Here is a 9,521-nt window from a genome sequence, read left to right as displayed (position 1 = left end):
AAACTTTAAAATAAAAAAAGGGGGGGAATAAGTAGAGATGTTATTAGATCCCAGTGGACACTAGATCTTAATCCTGCCCTGCTGCAAAGCTTTGTGTTTAAGAGAGCAGACAGAAAGAGGGGGAGAGAAAGGGATGGAGGGAGAGAGAGAGGAGGGGTGGGGGAGGAAACCCTCGAAGGGAGAACAGGGGAGTGGGCAATAGATCTAAAGTTAACCTAAAACTATTGCCCTTAAGAATCCGACAGCTGTAATAGTAAAAATACTTTTTAAAAGTAAAGTGTTCTGAACGATCACAGCATGATTTTCATAGAAGAAACTTAAGTTCTTGCAATGTGAATTGGCTGTCTTTGAAACACATAGCATTTGAGAAAAAGAAAAGAAAAAGGAACGGTATCCCTTGGGGAGAAATAATAGAAGATTTTAAAATACCATTTTGAGTATCTTTAAAAAAAAAATAAATGAAGACCCGAATCTACAAATTAAAGGGCAAATAGAAAATTATCTCAGAATGATTAGGTCTTAGAAGTCTCCTCGCGAAACTATTAAACTTTGAAGATAGAGATGAAAAAAATATTCGAGTTCTTTAGCCAAAAAAGATCAAATAGCTTACAAGGCCAAAAGGATGAAGGTGATATTCAGTTTTTTTAAAAGCAACATTCAGAGCAAGACCGTAATGGAGCAGGATATGCAAAAGATCATTAAAAGAAAGTGTGAACCAAGGATTTTATATCTAGTTAAACATTCCTTAAATAAGAAGGTTATGGAAAAAGTTTTAAACATCTATGAATTTAGGGGATTCTTGACTAATGAGACCTTCTTAGGGAAACTCGAATGAGCTCCACTAAAACAAGAGATGCCTGGGGAAATTTCAACAAAAGGACAGATACCGAGAAGTTTAATATATGCAATTTAAATTTAATGCTAAAAAGTGGGGATGGGATGGACTGCTAATGTACGAATTCTATATAGGGTGGCATAGTACATTTTTTTTAATGGGAGGAAAAGATTCAAAGAAGGAATTCGAATGAGAGCATTAATTCTTTTTAAATTGATGTATAACATTCTATTAAAGTATACTCCTTGACACATGTATAGGCAATAAATAGGAAATAAAACATGCCACTAAAATCGGGCAAAGCAGGTATTAAAAGTTGGAGTACGAAAAAAAAAAAAAAAAAGAGGGTAGAGTGGGAGAGAGCCAAAGCATAAGAGACTCTTAAAAAGAACAAACTGAGGGTTGATGGGGGGTGGGAGGGAGGGGAGGGTGGGTGATGGGTATTGAGGAGGGCACCTTTTGGGATGAGCACTGGGTGTTGTATGGAAACCCATTTGACAATAAATTTCATATATTGGAAAAAAAAAAGTTGGAGTACAAAAACTGGGAGCTAAAGGGCATTGGGGAGCCAGGCTGGCTCAGTTGGTTAAGCGGCCTACTTCGGCTCAGGTCATGATCTCATGGTTCATGAGTTTGAGCCCCGCGTCAGCTCAGAGCCTGGACCCTGTTTTGGATTCTGTGTCTCCCTCTCTCTGACCCTCCCCCATCTGTGCTTTGTCTCTCTCTGTCTCAAAAATAAGTAAACATTTAAAAAAATTTTAAAGGGCATTCACAAGGTATAAATACAAAGGTAATTAGAACAAAGATACAAACTTTCCAAAATATAGTTTTTAGTTAAGATTTAATCATATAAAGAAGCATAAATTAAAACACAAACCTGAATTATAAAATCTTGTTACAGAAATAAAACCAAACATACTGACGGAACAATAAATGGGAAAGAGCTTAGCTTACCTACTAAAAAAAAAAATAAAGATACTCAATTTGTTTACAGAACAAGGCCCGATTATGTTACTTTCAAGAAGTAGGCTGAAATTGATTTACAAAGGCAAAGTTTTAAGGAATGGTCAAATGTATGTTAGGCAAATAGAAACAGTAAGAAAGTAGGGGTAGCAGTTATATTATCAGACCAAGTATTATTTAAGCCTACAAATGTTAACATGAAAAGGAACATTTTTAAATGTTTAAATCCCATTGGAAAAAGATGATGTTGATAAACCACAATAATTAAGGTAGAGAAGAAACTTCTCTAAAAGACCTTAGAAGCAATGACATCATGGGACAAATGAGCACCCCAGTCTTCTCGATGTTGGTTTTTAAAGCCATCCTCAAATAAAATAACCAAGGCTCCTTAAATAAATGGTTGATTGCATGGCGAGAGGGCAAGATGAGTTTGGAACATCTTAGGGTATAAAAAAGAAAGTAGGAGGTGCTCAGTGTATAAAGGAGGCATTTCAATCAGACAAAACATTTTTTGATTAGATACATAGTTGGTACCTACTGTTAAACTTCATTCTTCTCGTTGCATTGTTTCCACTGTATGGATATATCAAAATGTTTGTATGCATTGCGTTGTTGATGGGTACTTGGCAGTTTCCAGTCCAGATCTATTTAGGACTATGTTGCTATGATTATTTTTGTGCAAGTCTGTTAATCAGCACGTGTACGTGTCTATTTTGGGTATATGTTTAGGAGAAGGACTGCTAGGTTACAGGGAATGATTCTGTTCAGCTTTGATAGATACCACCAAACAATTTTCTAAAACAGTCATCCCAGTTTACTTTCCCATCAGCAGTGTGTGAGTTCTATTTGCTCCATATTTTCTACAAATTCTGTAATCTTCTTCCTTTCTATGTTGGTCATTCTGACTTTTTTAAAAGTCAGTAAAGAGAGACAGATTATCTTAAAGAAGTGATAGTCAAATGACAGGAGACCTCATAGCAGTTACTCTGGAAGTCAGAAGGTAGTAGAAAATACATCGTGAAACAAGCCTCCCAGATTCTGTCCTTGACTTTCTGTAGCCTATCGGTAGCTCAACAACCTGAGTCATTTTATCAAAACATCAAGTCAGATCCTGTAACTCCGTCTCAAAATTATCCATTGGTTTTGCCTCTCATTTTAAGTGAATAGCCCAAATTTTTTTTAATTTTTTTTCAGTTTATTTATTTTTGAAACAGAGAGAGACAGAGCATGAATGGGGGAGGGGCAGAGAGAGAGGGAGACACAGAATCCGAAGCAGGCTCCAGGCTCCGAGCCATCAGCCCAGAGCCCGACAGGGGCTCAAACTCACAGACCGCAAGATCGTGACCTAAGCTGAAGTCGGACGCTTAACCGACTGAGCCACTCAGGCGCCCCCAAATTCTTTTTTAAAAAAAAGTTTATTTTGACAGACAGAAAGTGCAAGTGGGGTAGGAGCAGAGAGAGAGAGAGGGAGAAAGAGAGAGAATTCCAAACAGGCTTCACACTGTCAGCGTGGAGCCCGATGTGGGGCTCAATCCCACCAACCGTGAGATCATGACCTGAGCTGAAATCAAGAGTCAGACGTTCAACTTACTGAGCCACCCAGGCATCCCAAAGCCAAATTCTTCATAGAGTGTAGTAAGACCTTCGTGAATTGATCCCCTCTTATGCTTTGTTCTACTTGCTTATTTGACCCTGACCGTTTACTCTTAATCACACACCAAGCATATTCCCTCTCATGTACTTTGAATAGGCTGTTCCTTGGCCTGGAAAATTCTCCCCCCCACATGTCTACATGGCTTCCTTGTCAAATATTTTCTCAAATTGCTTAAATAGCAAACTTCTTGTCATACCCTAGCCTTTTTCCTGCATTATTCTAAATTATGCCCATCTCAAATATGTTTTTTTATCTTAAGCTCGTGTGATACATGAATAATTTGTTAATTTTTTAATCCACTATTGTGTAGTCACAGCTTAAAACAACTATCGCATAAAAAAATCTTGAAAAATTAATCGTTTTTTCTCAGTGGGTTCGCCACCGGAACACAAGTGTGAAAATCACCACTAAACCTGAATCAAAATGGCAAAGGAAAAGGCTCCTATCAACAGTATCATTATTAGGCATATAGATCAGGCCAGTCTACCACTTCCAGTCATCTGATTTACAAACGTGGTGTACTGACAAAAGATCTACTGAAAAATTTGAGGAGGCTGCTGAGATGGGAAAGGGCTCCTTTAAGTATGCCTGGGTCTTGGCTAGACTGAAAGCTGACTGTGAATGTGGTATCATCGATACCTCCCTGTAGAAATTCAAGACCAGCAAGCATGATGTAACCATCACTGATGCCCCAGGACACACAGCTTTATAACTCTGATTGTACTATCCTGACTATTGGTGCTGGTGTTGGAGAATTTGAAGCAGATCTCTCCAAGAATGGGCAGACTTAGGAACATGCCCTTTTTGCTTAAATACTGACTGTGAAACAATTGTTAACAAAATGAATTTCACTGAGACCCCCTAGAGCCACAAGATATAGGAGCAAATCTTTAAGAAAGTCTGCACTTACATTAAGAAAATTGGCTACAACCCCAACATAGTAGCATATTTGCCGATTTCTGGTTGGAATGGTAACAGTGTACTAGAGCTAAGTGCTAAGTAACATGCTCTGGTTCAAGGGATAGAAAGTCACCAGTAAAGATGGCAATGCCAGAGGAACCATGCTGCTTGAAGCTCTGGTTTGCATTTTCCCACCAACTTGTCCAACTGACAGGCCCTTGCATCTACTCCCCCAGGACGTCTACAGAGTTGGTTGGTATTGGTATTGTCCCTGTGTGCCAGGTCGAGGCTGGTGTTCTTAAACCTGGCAAAAGTGGTCACCTTTGCTCCAGTCAATGTCACAACTCAAGTAATGTCTATTGACATACACCATGAAGCTTTGAGTGAGGCTGGGGACGATGTGGCCTTCTGTGTCAGGAAAACATGTGTCAAAGATGTTCATCGTGTCAGTGTGACTGGTGACAGCAAAAATGACCCACCAGTAGAAGCAGCTGGCTTCATGGCTTAGGGAATATCCTGACCCATCTAGGCCAGATCAGTGCTGGATACGCACCTGTGCTGAATTGTCACCCAGCTCACATCTCTCGTGAGTTTGCTGAGCTGAAGAAGATTGATCACCATTCTAGAAGAAAAGCTGGAAGATGGCCCAAGTTCTTGCTATTTCGTGATGCTGCCATCATTCATATGGTTCGTAGAAAGCCTATGTGTTTTGATCGCCTCTCTGACTATCCTTTTCTGGGCCACTGTGCTGTTCATCACGTGAGATAAACAGTTGCTGTGGGTGTCATCAGAGCAGTGAACAAGAAGTCTGCAGGGGCCGGCAAGGTCACCATATCTGCCCAGAAAGCTCAGAAGGCTAAATAAATATTATCTCCAATACCTGCCACCTGGTCTTAATCACTGGTGGATGAACAGAACTGTTAGTGTCAGTTGGCCGTTTTAAATTTAAATAGAAGACTGGTTAATGATAACAATGTATTGTAAACCTTGAAAAGGAAAGGAGGTTTTGTGCATCATTTGTGCGTGCGTGCGTGCGTGCGTGTGTGTGTGTGTGTGTGTGTGTGGCAGTTTTAAGTTACTAGTTTGTAGAATCTGTACTATTTAAAGTAAACAACTTGACCAAAAATCTGTTGTGGAATTTTGAGACCCATTAAAACAAAAGTTTAATGAGGGGGGAAAAAAAGAACAATGAATAAATTAACAGAAATTTATATTGAAAACACATTTTTAAGCTTAGAGTTACTGTCTGAAGGAAATTGGTGTGATTTCCTCTATTTGCTTAAAATGTTTCTTTCCTTTTGGTTTTCAGAGGTTTAATTGTATGTGCCTGCTTGTACTTTTTCTTAGTATTTATACTACTATGCCTTCATACTCATTTTTGAAATTGTGGCTTGATAAGTGTCATAAATTTTGGAAAATTTTCTGCTTGTATTTTTTTTATTTAAAAAAATTTTTAACGTTTATTTATTTTTGAGACAGAGACAGAGCATGAACAGGGAAGGGGCAGAGAGAGAGGGAGACACAGAATCTGAAACAGGCTCCAGGCTCTGAGCTGTCAGCACAGAGCCCGACGCGGGGCTCGAACTCACGGACCATGAGATCATGACCTGAGCCGAAGTCGGATGCTTAACCGACCGAGCCACCCAGGCGCCCCTCTGCTTGTATTTCTTAATATATTCATTCTTTCACCTTCTGTCTTCTGGAACTGCAGTTACACAATTTTCCATCTTTCTGTCACATCTATGTGTTCCTTTCATACTTTGCTACAATTTCCATCTGCTTTCTACATATTTATTTCTGGATATTTTCTCATTATTAGTCTTTGAGGTCGCTAGTCCTCTCTTCTGTCCTATCTGCAACATCTGGTTGTGGTTTGCATATTTTTAATGTCTAGGAATATTTGCCTTTAAAAAATTAGATGCCAGTTCCCTGGTGAAATTATCCATCTTTGTAAATCTATTTTATTAAAGTTATTAGTGTGAGTCCATTTTTGAAAACTCCAGTAGCTGGATTACTTGTAGATTTATTACTTTATGTTCTTCGTGATTTTTGTCACTTGGTTTTCTTTCTTGTTGCTCAGGATAATGTTTACTGAATGCAGTATACATGAACAATAGCAAAGGTCCTAGATGACGTTTTGTTTGTTTCCCCACCACTACATTTAATTTTCTTCAGCTCAGGTTTGTCTTTCTGTCTGTTGTTCTGTTTTGCCTTCTAGAATTTACCTCTTTCAGGAGCTCACGTAAAAGCCTGAATTTTAACAGTAGCCTCTCATTCTTGTCCGGCTGTGATACCTATTTCTGTCTTGCAGCACTAATTCTGGAAACTCTGATTTTAGTGTTATAACCTCTTGGGTGTCAGTTTTAACATTCTCAGCATCTCCTCCAATGCATGTATTGTTGATTTTAAGATGAGATTATGTGAGGACTTTGGGGCTCATTTGATTTGATTTCCAAGATAGCGATACTTCTTAAATCCTCGCTGTCTTTGTGTTTTTCTGATAGATTTAAACACCTTAAAAAACCCACTTTGTTGTCATTTCTGCAAGAAGAGTTAGTCTAATACAAGCTATATCATTCTAGCTAAATGCAGAAACTCTCTTTACAAATTGATTTGGGGTTAAAATTTGCGACTGTTTCAGTTGACGGCATGTTGTGCTGATTGAGGTCTCAGAAAAGAGAAAAAAAGTGCTTTTATTTTTAGACCAATACATATTAAACTCAAATACCTTTCATTCTTTTGACTCAGGCTTTTAATTTTAATAACAAAGAATCTATTGATGACTTCCAATTGTTATGGTGATTGTTTTCTTGTTGTACCATTACCGTTTAAGGAAGCATCTATATCTGGAGAGAGATACATACATACATACATACATACATACATACATACCTATGGAGAGAGAGAGAGAGAGTGGGGAGAGATCTTTCTTTGTGACAGCAATATAATCCTTCTAAAAACAACAACATATAATAATTGTCCGCATTAAGCAAAAGAGAAATAAGAAGCAAGACTGGCTACCTAATTTGTCATAATTTAATGGAATGCGAAATGAAGATGCGGGGCCCTTGTTTAAAAATGAAGAATTTCAAGACGCCTAAAGCAAAGCTTTAAGTAGATTTCAGAATAACAACTACTCCTTCTTTATTTCTAAATTTTATAAATAGGCTAGGGTTGAGGCAACTCTAAAACTTGCCCTCATTGTAATGTTCTAAGTAATTTCTGTAATGATGAGTTGTTGGGTGCCCAGTATGATATGTAGGCAGTAATACATAATCCACTAGGGAAAAAGTCCATACAATAGGAATGTATACAAGAGCTATTATTTTTTTTTAAAGGATATAGGTGAGCTGTGAAGGAAAAGAACTTATACCTCTCTGACCATAGTCAGAAAAAATACAAAAACATATCTTTATATATTAACTATAATGTATATTTTCTTCTGGAGAACTCTGCTGAGAGCTGCCTACTTTTTAAAAAATGTTTTAAATGTTTTCTTTATTCTTGAGAGAGAGAGAGAGCCTGAGTGATGGAGGGGCAGAGAGAGAAGGAGACACAGAATCCAAAGTGGACTCCAAGCTCTGAGCTGTCAGCACAGAGCCCGACATGGGGCTCGAACTCATGAGCCGTGAGATCATGACCTGAGCCAAAGTCAGATGCTCAACCAACTGAGCCACCCAGGTATCCTTAGAGCTGCCTATTTTATGCTTAGAACCATTGTTTTCATTCTGCTGTGTTAGTCTGAGCCCAAATGTTCCCAAACAGTACAAGTTTTTTTTCATGTCATGATACTTCTTCTTGGTAAAAATTAAATTACGTGTAAAATAGGATTATATGGTTTTATAACCCTTCTAATTAGAAACATTTGACAAAAGTGAGTTTCAACATTGCTTGATAAATATATATGTATATATGTATATATGTGTATATAGTCAATGACTTAGTTTTTTGCCCCATACATCATGTTTTCTCATACTTTAACATTTCTTATTCTCTTCCCCTGGCCCAAAATGCTTTTATCATCCCGATTTAAATGGCAAATGCTTAGTTTAATTTCGGGATTCAGTTTAGACAAAACGTCTTGTTGGAGCTTGCTGGCAGAGTTCTGACTATCTCTGTGCTCCCGTGGCATCTCACACAGACTTCCAGCATAATCGGCTGTTAGGTAGACAATATCACGTACTGTCAGTGTGGCTGCTTTTTATAGCAGTGCCCTGCTTTATTAATCTGTGTCATCTCAGCCTGTAGTAGGTGTTCATTAAATAACCATTCGAGTCAACCGAAGTGAACCATAACCATTGGGTTCCTAATTTCACTCATCAAACATTCCTTGAGTGCCCACAATTTTTTAGACAATGGACCAATACTCCTCAGCAAGCCAGATTTGTCACTGCCCTTCAAGAACTTCAAATATTAGCAATAAAAATTAAAAAGGAAAAAGAACCAACTTGACAATAAATTTCATATTTAAACAATAAATAAAAATTAAAATTAAAAATTAAAAAAAATAAAAATAAAAAACTTCTATTGTAAAGTCAAAAAAAAAAGATAAATACTGCGATCATAGCTCTGAGGAGAGTAATAGTATTAAGGGCATGTAACGGCATCTTAGGACCCCAGAATTACTTATCTTAAAATCAAGTTGTTGAAGTGATGTATTTAGTATTAGCCCATTACAGAGTACCAGAAAGATTGTGCAGGCATCTAATCTTGTTAAGTCTATTTTCCCTTTGTTATTAGATAATGATGTCATCTCCCATTTGCTAATTTCAGACTTTGTGATTGCCTTGGTATTCATATGAACCCTGGGGCAAAGAATATGGGCCTGCACTTTAAAAAGCATGATCAGATACCCAGGTTTTGCACGTTATTATCTCAACTATACTCCCTTATTGGTGCTCCCTGGCCTCCCCATTAGGAGCCTAACCCGCCCCTCCTTGGCCCCACCAAGCCAGCTCGGAGTTAATACTGCCTCCCTTCAAACACAAAGGAGAAAAGGAAATACTGTAGTTAGGTTTCTATAAAAATCTGAAGATGTAACCCCAGTGTAATTTTCAGAAATCTAGGCCATCTCTTAAATTGATGCCTTTCTATTACAAATGCCTACTATCTATTCTTTCAGAATATTAAAATAGTGATACACAGATAAGAAAATAGAAAATCGTATGT

At 37.9% G+C, this 9,521-nt stretch overlaps 1 pseudogene; it reads left to right on the top strand.

The window, feature by feature from the left end:
- Window positions 1–3,875: 3,875 nt before the first annotated feature.
- LOC131508422 (elongation factor 1-alpha 1-like) lies at window positions 3,876–5,216 on the top strand (annotated as a pseudogene).
- The last annotated feature ends 4,305 nt before the right edge of the window (window positions 5,217–9,521 follow it).

Source organism: Neofelis nebulosa, chromosome 4 (assembly GCF_028018385.1).
Source record: "Neofelis nebulosa isolate mNeoNeb1 chromosome 4, mNeoNeb1.pri, whole genome shotgun sequence".
Classification (NCBI taxonomy): Eukaryota; Metazoa; Chordata; class Mammalia; order Carnivora; family Felidae; genus Neofelis; species Neofelis nebulosa.
The sequence above is the reverse complement of the archived record's forward strand: the minus strand, read 5'-3'. Positions and strand labels throughout refer to the sequence as shown.